We start from the raw sequence: 16192 nt of genomic DNA, 5'->3' as shown, positions 1-16192 counted from the left end.
AAATATCCTTTATTTTCATAACAACTTGTGTGGTGTCCTTTCACGTGGTGTTCAAAGGGTAAATGTGGTGGTAAAACAGCTGGCTTAACACGCCCTCTAGAGTTTAGCCTAAAGACTGCTCTTGTCCATGCTACTAGGATAGCTGGTCTATAAGGTTGAACCAATCATCAATAAGGGTCGTTTGGAATGATACACAGTGATCACTAGAATAGTGAGCACTACATATCAGGCCAACTTCTCACATTGGTGGCAGCGGTGGGATTTGAGCTTGCTATGTTTTTCCACCCACGTATCCTAAGAATATCGGTTGAAAGATCACATAAGTACCCAGGTACATATAACTTAACTTAGAATACTCTGAGTTCTACTGAACCAGCTGTTGTAGTGTAACAGGGAGTAGCACACCCTGACTACAGCTCTTAGCGAGGGATCAGTAGGAAAACACATAGTGTAGGTAGGTGCATCACTTACACCTCACTAGAAAGCATGTCTAACCACGGAGAGTCTTCAGAGACTCCCCTAGTGGTCGTTGACCCTCCACAGGTCACGTCAAGATATGCAGCTCTTAGCTTCACGGAGATGAGACAACTGTGTGCCTCCAGGAAGCTAAACCAGGGTTCTAACCCTACCATCACATTTCTGATAGGTCTCTTAGAGACTTATGATGCGAGGAGGGCCTCTAGCACAGGCCCCCCTGAACAGGATGGGAACATGCCCCCCTTAGAGGGAACCCTTGGTGACCCAGACCTCGACCTCCATACAGAGGAGGAAGACGAGGAGGAATTATCAGGAGACGAGGCAAACAAAGGTCCAGTAGTAGTCAGCAGGCTTACGAGGACCAACTTAAGCAGGCATGAGAATGGAACTGGGGGAGCCCCGGGCCCACGCTCAAGCAGGCCTAACCTTGGGAACGGACGAGCTAGGTCTCTCTCCAGAGGCTCTAACAGATCTGTTCGAACACATGTCTCTCAGGTATCTTCTCAGAGAGGAATGACGTCCCCTCAGAGAAGGGAGCATGAAGCGAAGATGAGGGAAGTCAATCTGAGGATCGAGCGGGAAGAACTTGCCCTTGCCAAAGAAAGACTTGCCTTTGCCCGAGAGCAGAAATTGAGTGGGTCAGACCCCACAGGTGGCAGCATTATCATTAGAGAGAAAGACAGGGGTATAGACACTAGACACCTGAGTAAAATAGTGCCCCCCTTTAAACAAGGGGACGACATCCACAAGTGGATAACTGCTTTGGAGAGGGCCTGCACTGTCCAGTGCGTCCCCCCAAGTCAGTGGGCAGCTATACTGTGGCTCTCCTTTGAAGGTAAAGGGCGAGACAAGCTCCTCACTACTAGAGCTGAGGATGCAAACAACTACCAAGTCCTGAAGAATACACTGATTGATGGGTTTGGCTTAACCACGGAACAGGACAGGTTGCTGTTCAGGGACACCCAGAAAATTCAGTCTCAGGATTGGACTGACTTTGTCGATTGTGCCACTAAGGCTTTGGAAGGCTGGTTGCTGGGTAGCAAGGTTACTGATTACACAGGATTGTACAATCTTATCATGAGAGAACAGATTTTAAACAACTGTCAGAACCAATTGTTGCATCAGCACCTTGTCGACTCGGATCTGACCTCTCCCCAAGAATTGGGAAAGAAGGCAGACAGATGGGTCAGAACAAGGGTCAAGCAGAACCAGACTCAGAACCAGGGTGGTCAGAAGAAAGCAGACCAAAAGGGTAGTAACAAGAACGAACAAAATGACCAGAAGTCTTCAACAGGTCCCCAACAAACCAAAGAGGGTGGGGGTCAGGCTTCACAGAAGAAGAAGACTCAAGAAGGCCAGTCAAAAAGGTGGTGCCAATACTGTAAAAGTAAGACTCACTGGTTTAGTGAGTGCACCAAGAAAGGAGGGCAAACTCCTGCCACTGCAGCCCCTAAGGCACCTGCACCCCCTAGTACAGTCAGCAGTGGTAGTGCGCCTCCCAAGGCATTAGTTGGGTGAACCTTGGGAACCGAGGGAGGTGACGACTTAGTCGGCACGCTCACTCAGGCCGTCCTTGTCTGTACAGGGGATATGGACATGTCCCCTGATGCCAGTCCCAATACTTTGGGCAAATACAGGCAGACGCCTTTGATCAATGGAAAAGTGGCTCAGGCCTACAGGGACACTTGTGCCAGTGTCACGATGGTGACACCTAACTTTGTGGACCCTGGACAGATCATACTAGGTACCGATTACCTAGTGACCAATGCCAGCAATGTCACTACCAATCATAGTATGGCAGTTGTTGATTTCTCCTGGGGAGGGGTAAGTGGCCCAAAGAAAGTTGTGGTTAGTTCAGACCTCCCCGTAGAATGTCTGTTGGGCAATGATTTGGAAACGTCACAATGGTCAGAAGTGGAGCAGAGGACTCACATGGAAATGTTAGGCTTGCCAGCACATGTCCTTGCTGTGACCAGGTCACAGGCCAAAAGATGCCCCACTGAACAGGTGCTGGATCCTGGAAGAACGGACCAGACACCTTCCAAGAAAAGGAGCAGTAAGGGTAAGGCCTCGCCTTCCCCCTTGCCCCAGGTTGTGGATCAAGTCTCTGAGGAGGCTGACCTTAAAGAACTTAGGGAAACTGAGCCAAAAGAGCTTGAACCTGGTCAGGTTGAGTTTCTGGGCTCAGGGGGACCCTCCAGGGAAGACCTGGGGAAGGCACAGTTAGACTTCCCCTCACTTGAACCCCTCAGACAGCAGGCGGCTGCTGAGGCTGCAGGGAACGCCACAGGTACCCACAAAGTGTACTGGGACGATGGACTCCTGTACTCCGAGGCAAGAGACCCCAAACCTGGCGCGACCAGGAGGCTGGTCATCCCCTTGTCTCTGAGAGGTTTCCTTCTCACCTTGGCCCACGAGATTCCCCTTGCAGGTCACTTAGGCCAGAATAAGACTTGGGACAGAATTGTTCCACACTTTCACTGGCCCCACATGTCCGAAGATACGAAGGAGTTTTGCCGCTCCTGTGTCACTTGCCAAGCCAGTGGTAAGTCAGGTGGCACGACAAAGGCCCCCCTCATACCACTGCCGGTGGTGGGGGTCCCCTTTGAACGAGTGGGGATCGACATTGTCGGACCAATGGAACCCCAGACAGCATCAGGGCACAAGTTTATACTGGTGGTGGTGGACCACGCCACCAGGTATCCTGAAGCTATTCCCCTTAGGACCACTACAGCACCTGTGGTGGCACGGGCCCTAGTTGGAGTGTTCTCCAGAGTGGGCTTCCCTAAGGAGGTTGTCTCAGACAGAGGTGCAAACTTTATGTCGGGATATCTGACTGCAATGTGGAAGGAGTGTGGTGTCAACTACAAATTCACCACACCCTATCACCCACAATGTAATGGGCTTGTTGAGAGATTCAACAGGACCCTAAAAGGGATGATTCATGGACTACCTGAAAAGCTTCGGCGGAGATGGGATGTCCTGATACCCTGCCTCTTGTTCGCCTACAGAGAGGTCCCGCAGAAGGGGGTTGGCTACAGCCCTTTTGAACTTCTGTTCGGACATCCTGTAAGGGGACCCCTTTGTTTGGTAAAGGAAGGATGGGAGAGACCTCTCAGAAAGCCGGCATCAAACATTGTGGACTATGTGCTCGGTCTCCGCTCGCGGATGGCTGAGTACATGGAAAAGGCATCTAAAAACCTTGAGGCGAGCCAAGAATTACAAAAAGCTTGGCACGACCAAAAGGCTGTCCTGACTGTGTACCAGCCTGGACAGAAGGTGTGGGTGCTGGAGCCAGTGGCCCCGGCAGCACTCAAAGACAAATGGTCTGGGCCCCACACGATCATTGAGCAAAAGGGAGAGGTGACCTACTTGGTAGACCTGGGAACTCCCCGGAGCCCCCACAGGGTGCTCCACGTAAACAGGCTCAAGGCATATGTCGACAGGGAGGGCATGGGCTTGCTCATGGCCACAGATGAGGGACAGGAGGAGGAGAGTGACCCTCTCCCGGACCTGCTCTCTCAGAACCCTGACGATGGGTCAGTAGATGGTGTTGTCTTTTGTGGCAGCCTCTCTGGACATCAACAAAAGGATTGTAAACAGGTTCTTCAATCCTTCCGACATATGTTCTCTCTGACACCCAGTCAGACCAATTGGTGTACCCATGAGGTCGAAACTGGGGACAGTCTGCCCGTAAAGAGTAAAATCTATCGACAGCCTGGTCACGTCAGAGACTGCATCAAGACAGAGGTGCAGAAAATGTTGGAGCTGGGAGTCATTGAGCCCTCGGACAGCCCCTGGGCTAGTCCCGTAGTTCTCGTGCCGAAACCTCACACCCAGGGCGGTAAGAAAGAGATGAGGTTTTGCGTGGACTACAGAGGCCTCAATGCAGTCACTAAGACTGATGCCCACCCAATACCAAGAGCGGATGAACTTATAGACAGGTTGGCTTCTGCCAACTACTTAAGTACATTTGACCTGACAGCTGGGTATTGGCAAATCAGGTTAGCTGAGGACGCCAAGCCCAAAACAGCATTTTCTACCCCTGGTGGGCATTATCAGTTCGTGGTAATGCCCTTTGGTTTGAAGAATGCACCTGCCACCTTCCAAAGGCTGGTGAATCAAGTTCACACTGGGTTGGACGACTTCTGTGCAGCATACCTTGACGATATAGCTGTCTTTAGCTCCACCTGGGAGGATCACCTGGTCCACCTGAGGAAAGTGTTAGAGGCACTGCAGAAGGCAGGTCTCACTATCAAGGCCACTAAGTGCCAGATAGGGCAGACACAGGTTGTATACCTGGGCCACCTTGTAGGTGGAGGCCAGGTTCAGCCATTGGAGAGCAAGATACAGGCCATCCAGGACTGGGCTCCTCCAACCACCCAGACTCAGGTTCGAGCGTTCTTGGGCCTGACTGGATATTACAGGAAATTTATCAGAAATTATGGATCCATTGTGACCCCACTTAATGACCTGACAAGTAAAAAAATGCCAAAGAAAGTTCAGTGGACAGCAAGCTGTCAAAAGGCATTCAATGACCTAAAGGAGAAAGGGCCTCTGCAGGTCTGGACACATGACTGTACAGGAGACAGGGCACCTGCAGGAATGAAAACCCTCTATGTACAGGAGAAAGAGCCTCTGCTGGTTCAGACACCTGACTGTACAGGAGACAGGGCACCCGCAGTAATGAAAACACCCTATGTACAGGAGAAAGGGCCTCTGCAGGTCTGGACACCTGACTGTACAGGAGACAGGGCACCTGCAGGAATGAAAACCCCCTATGTACAGGAGAAAGAGCCTCTGCTGGTTCAGACACCTGACTGTACAGGAGACAGGGCACCTGCAGGAATGAAAACCCCCTATGTACAAGAGACAGGGTATCTGCTGGTCTGGACACCTGACTGTACAGGAGACAGGACACCTGCAGGAATGAAAACCCCCTATGTACAGGAGACAGGGTCTCTGCTGGTCTGGACACCTGACTGTACGGAGACAGGACACCTGCAGGAATGAAAACCCCCTATGTACAGGAGAAAGGGCCTCTGCTGGTCTGGACACATGACTGTACAGGAGACAGGGCACCCGCAGTAATGAAAACACCCTATGTACAGGAGAAAGGGCCTCTGCAGGTCTGGACACCTGACTGTACAGGAGACAGGGCACCTGCAGGAATGAAAACCCCCTATGTACAGGAGAAAGGGCCTCTGCTGGTACGGACACCTGACTGTACAGGAGAAAGGGCACCTGCAGGAATGAAAACCCCCTATGTACAGGAGACAGGGCCTCTACTGGTCTGGACACCTGGCTGTACAGGAGACAGGGTACCTGCAGGAATGAAAACCCTCTATGTACAGGAGAAAGAGCCTCTGCTGGTTCAGACACCTGACTGTACAGGAGACAGGGCACCCGCAGTAATGAAAACACCCTATGTACAGGAGAAAGGGCCTCTGCAGGTCTGGACACCTGACTGTACAGGAGACAGGGCACCTGCAGGAATGAAAATCCCCTATGTACAGGAAAAAGGGCCTCTACTTTGTCTGGACATCTGGATGTACAGGAGACAGGGCACCTGCTGCAGGAATGAAAACCCCCTAAGTACAGGAGAAAGAGCCTCTGCTGGTTCAGACACCTGGATGTACAGGAGACAGGGCACCTGCAGGAATGAAAACCCCCTATGTACAGGAGAAAGGGCCTCTGCAGGTCTGGACACCTGACTGTACAGGAGACAGGGCACCTGCAGGAATGAAAACCCCCTATGTACAGGAAAAAGGGCCTCTACTTTGTCTGGACATCTGGATGTAGAGGAGACAGGGCACCTGCAGGAATGAAAACCCCCTATGTACAGGAGAAAGAGCCTCTGCTGGTTCAGACACCTAACTGTACAGTACACAGGGCACCTTCAGGTATGAAACCCCCCGATATACAAGAGAAAGGGCCTCTACTGGTCTGGACACCTGACTGTACAGGAGACGGGGCACCTTCAGGAATGAAAGCCCCCTATGTACAGGAGAAAGGGCCTCTACTGGTCTGGACACCTGACTTTAAAGGGCACAGGGCACCTGCCGGAATGAAACCCCCCTATATACAGGAGAAAGGGCCTCTGCTGATCTGGACACCTGCATGTACAGGAGACAGGACACCTGCAGGAATGAAAACCCCTATTTACAGGAGAAAGGGCCTCTGCTGTTCTAGACACCTGGATGTACAGGAGACAGGGCACCTGCAGGAATGAAAACCCCCTATGTACAGGAGAAAGAGCCTCTGCTGGTTCAGACACCTGACTGTACAGGAGACAGGGCACCTGCAGGAATGAAAACCCCCTATGTACAAGAGACAGGGTATCTGCTGGTCTGGACACCTGACTGTACAGGAGACAGGACACCTGCAGGAATGAAAACCCCCTATGTACAGGAGACAGGGTCTCTGCTGGTCTGGACACCTGACTGTACGGAGACAGGACACCTGCAGGAATGAAAACCCCCTATGTACAGGAGAAAGGGCCTCTGCTGGTCTGGACACATGGATGTACAGGAGACAGGACACCTGCAGGAATGAAAAACCCCTATGTACAGGAGAAAGGGCCTCTGCTGGTCTGGACACATGGATGTACAGGAGACAGGGCACCTGCAGGAATGAAAAACCCCTATGTACAGGAGAAAGGGCCTCTGCTGGTCTGGACACATGGATGTACAGGAGACAGGTCACCTGCAGGAATGAAAAACCCCTATGTACAGGAGAAAGGGCCTCTGCTGGTCTGGACACCTGGCGGTACAGGAGACAGGGCACCTGCAGGAATAAAAAACCCCTATGTACAGGAGAAAGGGCCTCTGCTGGTCTGGACACATGGATGTACAGGAGACAGGGCACCTGCAGGAATGAAAACCCCCTATGTACAGGAGACAGGGACTCTGCTGGTCTGGACACATGGATGTACAGGAGACAGGGCACCTGCAGGAATGAAAACCCCCTATGTACAGGAGACAGGGACTCTGCTGGTCCGGACACCTGGCTGTACAGGAGACAGGACACCTGCAGGAATAAAACAAGCATTTGCAATGCAATAGGTCTCGCAATGATAGAGTTTGAGCTATTGGCATTGTAAATAGGCATTGTCTTTTACAATGTCAGTAGCATAAACTTGCATAAAAGCAGTGTATGGAGTGTAGCAGTGTGTGATGTGCAACATTGTGTGGTGTGTAGTAGTGTGTGGCGTGCAGCAGTGTGTGGCGTGCAGCAGTGTGTAGCGTGCAGCATGCAGCAATGAGTATTTCAGCAGTGTGCAGCAGTGTGTGACGTGCATCAGGGTGCGGTGTGCAGTAGTGTGTGTTGTGCAGTAGCGTTTTGTGTAGCATTGTGCGATGTGCAGCAGTGTGCGTTGTGCAGCAGTGTGAGGCGTGTAGCAGTGTGAGGCGTGTAGCAGTGTGAGGCGTGTAGCAGTGTGAGGTGTGCAGCAGTGTGTGGCGTGCAGCAGTGTGTGGCGTGCAGCAGTTAAGGGTGCAGCATTGTGAGGCGTGCAGCAGTGTGTAATGCAGCAGAGTGTGCATTATTGTGTGGTGTGCTGTAGTGTGAGGTGTGCAGCAGTGTGTGGCATGCAGTAGTGTGTTTTGTGCAGTGACATGCAGCAGTGTGGCGTGCAGCAGTGTGTGGCGTGTAGCAGTATGTGGCGTGCAGTAGTGTGAGGCGTGCAGCAGTGTGAGGCGTGCATCAGTGTGAGCTGCGCAGCTAATTTTTTGTTTTAATAATGCATATCTTAAGAATATAGGTTTTTAAATTTATTTGGTAAACATGCATTTTCTGTTATAACATTAATAATTATTTGGTTATATTAATACACATTGTAATTTAAGCCCTTTTAAAAAAAATATTATGCAAAGTATGTGTAAAAACAGTAAGCATTTTTAATTATTTTTTTTGCATTTTAATCAGTTTTTGTTGAATAGTAGGTGTTACGAAAACATTTTAATAATAAGGTAAATATTACACATATTTATTTTTTTAATGCACAGTGTAATGTTGATAGCTATGTACGTTTTTGAAAATGAATTTAAAAAAAAAACATAAGCAAAAATAATGTTATGAGCAAGGTAATAGCTGTAAGTTTACCAATGCCGAGATTTTTGCATTGTAAAAGCTTGTTTAATGCTTTTGTGTTATGGTTTATCACTTTTAAGTAAAGACTTTAAACACGTATACACGTGTTTACAATATGTGTTCAAATATGCATATAATTAGTGCGTTGCTGAAAGAGCAACATCGTAAAAGCAATATATAAAATATATCTTTATTTATAGAGTATTTTTAATAACAACTAACATTTATCTTAAAACTGTTCGTCATGCTGAACGTATGCTAGTTGGGAAAAAAAAATATCACGTGATACGACCTTGCTAGCGTGCTCGTGCACATTGCTGCTGGGAGCATTTTGCTTTCGTTTATACACAGGCACAATGGAAACGTTAGCTGGATGGGCACACGGAAACTCGTAGCGAGGCTATTTTAAATGCTGCTAACTGTAAGTACCTTAAAAGATTATTACATTAAGAGGAGCGTAGAATCCTAGCATGATGAAATAGTTGTAAGAATGCTAAAGTAAAAGGATTGAATGTTGTAAGAAGAGAAAAGGTATGGCGTAGTAACCGCGTTGGTAGTGTAGTGTTTATGTATTGCAGATAGAGTAAGTGCTAGGTTGCAGGGGAGTATAGACTATATTTAAATATTAGTGTTAGTAGGAGAGCGCAAATGGGTAAATACGAGTAAAAATGTGTTTGGAGCTATGCTAATTATGTAGCAACGCAAGAGGCAAATTAACGTGGCGAAAACAGTCAACTAAGCAAACGCTGATGTGAGTCACTGAATGCTGGGGCCTATGTATGAGCGTTCACAGACACTAATGAGGAAGAAAGTGAAACTGGATACTGACTTGCTGAGGGAAGAGAGACAGGAGATGTGCACGCCGCGTGGCTGAAAGCGCGTACACCAACTCAAATCCGCCGAGACCATGCGCGTGCCCATCTCCTGTCCCACTTCCGAGGCAAGTCAGTAACAATAGATCTCGCTGGCGACAGCGCTTCGCGCTGCGTTCGCCAGGCGAGACCTAAAAAACCCTATGTACAGGAGACAGGGACTCTGCTGGTCCGGTTACCTGGCTGTATAGGAGACAGGGCACCTGCAGGAATGAAAACCCCCTATATACAGGAGAAAGTGTCTCTGCTGGTCTGGACACTTGGCTGTACAGGAGAAAGGGCACCTGCAGGAATGAAAACCCCCTATATACAGGAGAAAGGGTCTCTGCTGGTCTGGACACTTGGCTGTACAGGAGAAAGGGCACCTGCAGGAATGAAAACCCCCTATGTACAGGAGACAGGGCCTCTGCTGGTCTGGACACCTGGCTGTACAGGAGACAGGGCACCTGCAGGAATGAAAACCCCCTATGTACAAGAGACAGGGTCTCTGCTGGTCTGGACACCTGGATGTACAGGAGACAGGACACCTGCAGGAATGAAAACCCCTATTTACAGGAGAAAGGGCCTCTACTGGTCTGGACACCTGACTGTACAGGAGACAGGGCACCTGCAGGAATGAAAACCCCCTATGTACAGGAGACAGGGCCTCTGCTAGTCTGGACACCTGGCTGTACAGGGGACATGGCACCTGCAGGAATGAAAACCCCCTATGTACAGGAGAAAGGGCCTCTGCAGGTCTGGACACATGACTGTACAGGAGACAGGGCACCTGCAGGAATGAAAACCCCCTATGTACAGGAGACAGGGCCTCTGCTGGTCTGGACACCTGGCTGTACAGGGGACATGGCACCTGCAGGAATGAAAACCCCCTATGTACAGGAGACAGGGCCTCTGCTGGTCTGGACACCTGGCTGTACAGGGGACATGGCACCTGCAGCTGCAGGAATGAAAACCCCCTATGTACAGGAAAAAGGGCCTCTGCTGGTCTGGACACCTGGCTGTACAGGGGACATGGCACCTGCAGGAATGAAAACCCCCAATATACAAGAGAAAGGGCCTCTGCTGGACTGGACACCCGACTGTACAGGAGACAGGGCACCTGCTGGTCTGAAAACCTCTATGAATAGAAAAGAGGGCACCTGCTGGTATGGATACTTGACCGGACTTCTGGAGGAACAAAAACCTGTACATATAGGAGTCAGGCATCTGAAGGTAGGAAAACCTATGTTTCCACGAGACAGTGCATCTTCTGGCGCGGGTACTTGTATGTATAGGCTACGGAGCATCTGGTGGTCTGGAAACCTGCATCAATGCCAGGGCTCCTGCAGGTCTTGGCACTACAAGAGACCACACATCTACAGGTCTGATTACTTGTATGTATAGGGCGCCTGTCGGTCTTCATACCTGTGCGTATAGGAAGGTTGGCCATCTGTAAGTCTGGGTGCCCACATGACCCTGACAGAAGATGATGCGTGGTCCATGGGTGGTATTCAGCAGTCTCTCTGCAGCGCCGGGTGAAGCCCCGTGCAGATCCGATTCGGAAGCAGCTTTAAGAGCAGATAAAGATGAGACCTAGGGAGAGACCCTCCTCTGTGCTGATGAATGAGAAACCGGCCTCCTGTAAACTCCACCCCTACAGGAACAAGAACACCCAAGAAGCCCTGAGCTGTACTCTCTGGAGCTGCAGCTCTTCCAGAGGTTCCACGCGGACTGCAAACTACTCCACAAATTCCAGGGCAATGAGAAATTGCTTTCTTTTGACCCACAACCGACTGGGGTCAAGCTCTACTATTCCTGGGTTAACCAACTGCTTGAGGGAACACCTAGGGGGTGCCCTGACCCGGCACCCTACCATCAGTGTACAGAACACATAAGTGCTACCCTGTCCTGTATGGAACTGGGACCAGTGCATTGCTTTCACTCTTCGTTCGGTGGTCCCCGCCTCTCTCAAGGAGATGCCCAACCTCTGGTCTTTGCTGATGCTCCCCCAGGGATATCCTGCTCGGCAGCTGATGCTCTCACTGGCAGCTACTCACCCCTGATGCGTGACTCTAACCAGAAAAAAAGCAGAAAAGCAGAGGCTGCCAACTGGAGCCTTGTCCCTAAAAAGGTCACCGTTCATAGGCAAATGTTCAGCAGAGACTTTAACATCAAGGACTCTAGGGACCTTGGCCCTTTCCACAAGTGAAGAACTGAGGCCAGAGCTGAGCTGGGAACTGGTGTATCCTGATCGGGAAACCTGTCGAGGCTTACCCCCCTCTACCCTGTCCATTTCAAGAAGTGAAGGACTGAGCTCCATCCTGTGATCCATCAGGAACTGACACGTCAACCCTATGTATTATCCTAATGTGATGTTTTGTGTGGCACTAGTATTTTGCCCTTTGCTGACAATGATAAGAATTTTCAGCAAAGCAAACGCTCCACCCCTCATACTCTTCCACAAGTGAGTGACCCAGGCCTGGCCCGAACTGGAGACTTATCAAGGATTAACATCCGGTCTCGTCTTCCGTTTCACAAGTGAAGGATGAGCCCTAGCCCTAACTGGAGACCTATCAGGGATTATCCCTGTTTCTTTCTCTTTCTCTTTCTATGTTTGAAGGACCTGATCAGATGACCTATCATGGACTAATACTCTGTCCCCTGTCTCTCTCCACAAGTGAAGGATTCATGCCTATCCCAATCTGTAAACCGATCACCCTGTCCATTAACACAGTGAAGGCATGAGGATAATTATAAGAACTTGGGTTATGGGTTGAGGGTGGGTGGAAAAGCCTCACTCAGACAACAACAACAACAATCCTTGTCAGGGTGAACCACAAAAGTCCCTGAATTAACCTGTGCTTAACCCTGGGTAGCATGGCACAAAAGCAGTCAGGCTTAACTTAGAGGTGAAGTGTTTATACAGTACACAAAAAGTAATACAGTGAAAACACAACACAAGTAAGATCCCAAGCCAATTAGAAAAATAAATAAAATGACATCAAAACTAATTAAATCAGTAGAACCGGAGTTATGAATTTTTAAAGTGTTTTGTGAAATCTAGCACCTAAAAGATCAAAGTGCCAACTGCAAGTATATGGTAGCACAAGACCCGGTCAAAGTCAAAAGTTAAGGCTGACTGCAAAGGAGCGGGGGTCGAACACAAGAGGTGGACTGGTTCTAGCCTTGCCTACAGAACAAATTAGTAGTAAAATGCTAAATGTAACAAGATGTACCTGAACCCATGGAGTATTGTGCATAAAAGGTCTGGGGCTATAGGTCTAGGTCTAGGCTGATGTGATGGCAATGGCCTGTTAATAAAAGACATACATATAAAAGAAAGAAATGTTGATTCCTGGCTGGTGCCCAGATCAGGAAATGCCCAAGTCTTTCACTCATGGTAAGGGAGAAGACAGGGAACCGAGGACGCTGGACAGGGTGTTAAATCTCTGCTAGGTCCCCAGATCAAGTTACACCTCAGGCCTTCACTTGTGGTAAGGAAAAGGTACCGGGGACAGTGGACAGGATTTTAATGTCTGGTAGGTCCCCAGTTCAGGATAAACCTCAGGCCTTCACTTGTGGACAGAGAGAGGGGACAGGAGACAGGGTGCTTAATCCCGTGTGGAACCCGAGTTCAGGATGAGTGTTAGACCTGACATCCTTGACATGGTGTTCCCCGAAGAGGTTTGCCTTCACCCCTCCTATTTTCTGAATTTGTCTTTGTTGCCGTTAGGACTCTGTGCACTTTATTACTGCCAACCAGTGTTAATGTGCTTGTGTTTAATTTACTTGTAAGTCCCTAGTATCGGGTACTATATATAATACGTATACCCAGGGGCTATGAAGTAAATGCTACTAGTAGGCCTCCAGCACTCGTTGTGCTGCCCACTTAACTAGCACTATAAAACATGCCTCAATTCTGCCATAGTTGACATTTCGACTTGGCAAACAAAACTTTTGCCAGGCCTAAACTTTCCTTTTTAACACATATAAGTCACCCCTAAGGTGCTCATATAAATGCTCACACAGCAAGGTGCATTGTGTTTTAAAAGTAGGACCGACTGGTTTAAGTTTTACATGTCCTGGTAGTGAAAGTCGTTTTTCACTAATGTAAGGCCTATCTCTCCCGTTGGTTAACACTGGGTTGCCTTATTACATTTATTAAGTGCTAACCTTGGATTGTGAGCAGGCAGAGATGTCATGTCGAGACTCAAATGAATTGTAATTTAAAGTACTCTTTAATGATATAGTCAGATTTTAAGTCACAATTCTAAAAATGCAACTTTTAGAAAGTTGACATGTTCTGCTCTACCTATTAGTGCCTTCTGCCAGTGTCCTGAGTCACATGACTGTGAATTGCTCTGCTTTTGGGCTTTGTGTATTCGTCTGAAACAGTGACACAAAAGGGGATTAGGTGTGGGCAGGATGGGTCACTCTGCTAGGATGGGGGGAGGCGGAGCTGTTCTCAGACCCACTTAAACTTCAAAGGATTGGTCAGAAATTGGATGTTAACCTTTTGAGTATGGACTCAGATTTTGCAAACTGAACAATGTACTATTAGGACAGTTCACAAAATAACAAAGTGCATTAGGTTGCAGAACGACTTGGCTGCAATAAAAGGGATGGTGGCCTGCAAGGGACAGCAGAACACCATCACCGTGATTACATTTCAAATTTTTTTTTTTTTAAGCAGCCCATATTCCTTAAGGAATTGGTGCTGCTTTTTAAAAAAAGGGTTGCTGTTTTGGGAAACATCTGTCATGTAGTTCCTAAACATACATAGGATTTGCACTTTTAGACAACATAAACTAAGGGATTGGTGTCCAGACTGATTCCAGACACCCCCAAAGAATATGCTAGCCTTTCGACCAGCTAGCTCACAGTGCCACCACAAGCCTCCTAACCTTACCAAGGAGCAAATAGTTTCTGGCAACTATTGAACATGACAACCCTTGATCCTTCAGGGATCGTGAAACAGTGCATCTACCAGAGACTACATTTACCAAGACTTTACAGTGGTGCAAAGTGATGCAAAGTGATGCAAAGTCTTGGAAGGGTATTTCAGTGCTTAGTTTGTGAAAGAATGAGTTCTGGGGTTCAAAGGTTTGCTCAGAAGTTCGCGGCTTGGCCACGCGAAGGTCGGGGTGCCGAATATCAAGGCTGTGTAGTCTTGATTCCACCAGACGCTCCCTGTCCCTTTATATCACTCTAGTAGGTTGTTTTTCATTCCTGTTTCTCACTGTTTCACTGTTTTCCTTCTTTTTCTTCCTCCTTCTTTACCCCTTTTCTGTTTTTCTTTCTCTTGCTGAGTATCAAAGTCTGTTGAGGATAAATAAGTTCCCCTTTCCCAAAAATGAGTGCGGGTCGGCCCCACCTGCAACCACCGGCCCTTTTGTTTCTCTTGCAGGTGATCAAAGTCTGTTGAGAAAAACTGAGTGCCGATTCCCAAAGCTGAGAGCAGGAGAGTCCCACATGAAACCACTTGCTCAAATGGAAAACTATGGGCCATATGTACATAGACTTCCATTTGCGATTTCCTATCAACGGACCTTTGCGATTCGCTATAGGGAAATTGCAAACAACTATGTATAACAGTGTGCTTTAATGAGGTTGGTCGCAATTTGTGACCCATTGGGAATCGCTAAATTCACAGGGATGGTGGCCTGCTGGGGTCAGCAGACCACCAAGTCTGTGTTTGCTTTTAAATAAAGCAACTTTTTTTTTAAAGGCTGCCAATTTCCTTAAAGGTAAACGGGATGCGTTTCAAAGACAAAAATGAAAAGTTTTCTTTTCATTTTTTAAGGGCAGGCAGTGGTCCATGGCTGCTCTTAAAACACGTTTTGCATATATCCACGAAGGGAAAGGGGTCCCCTGACGACCCCTGCCGGTTTGCGAGTGGGTAACCACCTACTTGAAGTAGGTTGTAAAATGCAAATGTTTTGCAACCGAATTTTGGTCACAAACTATTTGCACATACCACCGAGACTCACTAATAGGAAGGGACGCCCTTAACACGCCCCTTCCTGATACCGAATTGCTAACCCATTTTACGATTCGGTAATAGGTTACTGAATCACAAAATAGGGTTGGTACATGTAAAAAGGCTTTTTTGCAATTGCAAACAGCCCGATTCACAAAATAGGTGCGTTGCAACATCAAAAAGCCTACATACATCCGACCCTGGGAGATTTCCTCAAAAGGTATTTTGGGCTTGAGAGGTGACCTTCTATCTGTGCAAATAGTGCTTTGCGCTGCTTTGCACCACTTTGCGTCAAGGGGGCGTTCCGCAGGTATGACATGGGCGGATCACCCATTGTTTGTTACGCTAAACCTGATCTACTTCGCTTGTCCAACTGACTTTGCATCAAGAAGGTATGTCTCCTTGACTCAGGTGCCAACCTGGAGAATTTGTTTTATTTCTCCCAACAGTTCACACATTTCGTATGTGCTGCAAAGAGAAACAGACGTCCAATGAATAATTAGAATGTATCTAGGTATTTGGGCGCCTCCTCTAACAGTGAAGCTTCTGGCTTCTATTGGTAATGTCTTAAGCTCCCCACAGTGGTGGTGACGTAGCACCTAGGCTGCCAGCTCCCCCCTCCCTCCCCTCCCCCACACTTATGCACAACGCTGGTATTGTTCTACCAGAAGAGCCCTCTGGCCTCGCCCTCCCCTGCAACAAATCCAGCCTGACGCCATTTCTTGAATCTGGCACCCCCACCCTTGCAGCTTTGTGTGGCTGTGAAAGTAAACAAACGAGCCTATGTAACTGC

General features: G+C 48.5%; 1 protein-coding gene across 1 annotated transcript in view; it reads right to left on the bottom strand.

The window, feature by feature from the left end:
• Positions 1–16192, bottom strand: part of LOC146830314 (testis-specific serine/threonine-protein kinase 4-like) — a 350041-nt gene that overhangs the window by 279786 nt on the left and 54063 nt on the right. The gene's annotated exons all lie outside the window — the stretch shown is intronic.

The sequence above is a fragment of the Triturus cristatus genome, chromosome 5_1 (genome assembly GCF_964204655.1).
Source record: "Triturus cristatus chromosome 5_1, aTriCri1.1, whole genome shotgun sequence".
NCBI lineage: Eukaryota > Metazoa > Chordata > Amphibia > Caudata > Salamandridae > Triturus > Triturus cristatus.
The sequence above is the reverse complement of the archived record's forward strand: the minus strand, read 5'-3'. Positions and strand labels throughout refer to the sequence as shown.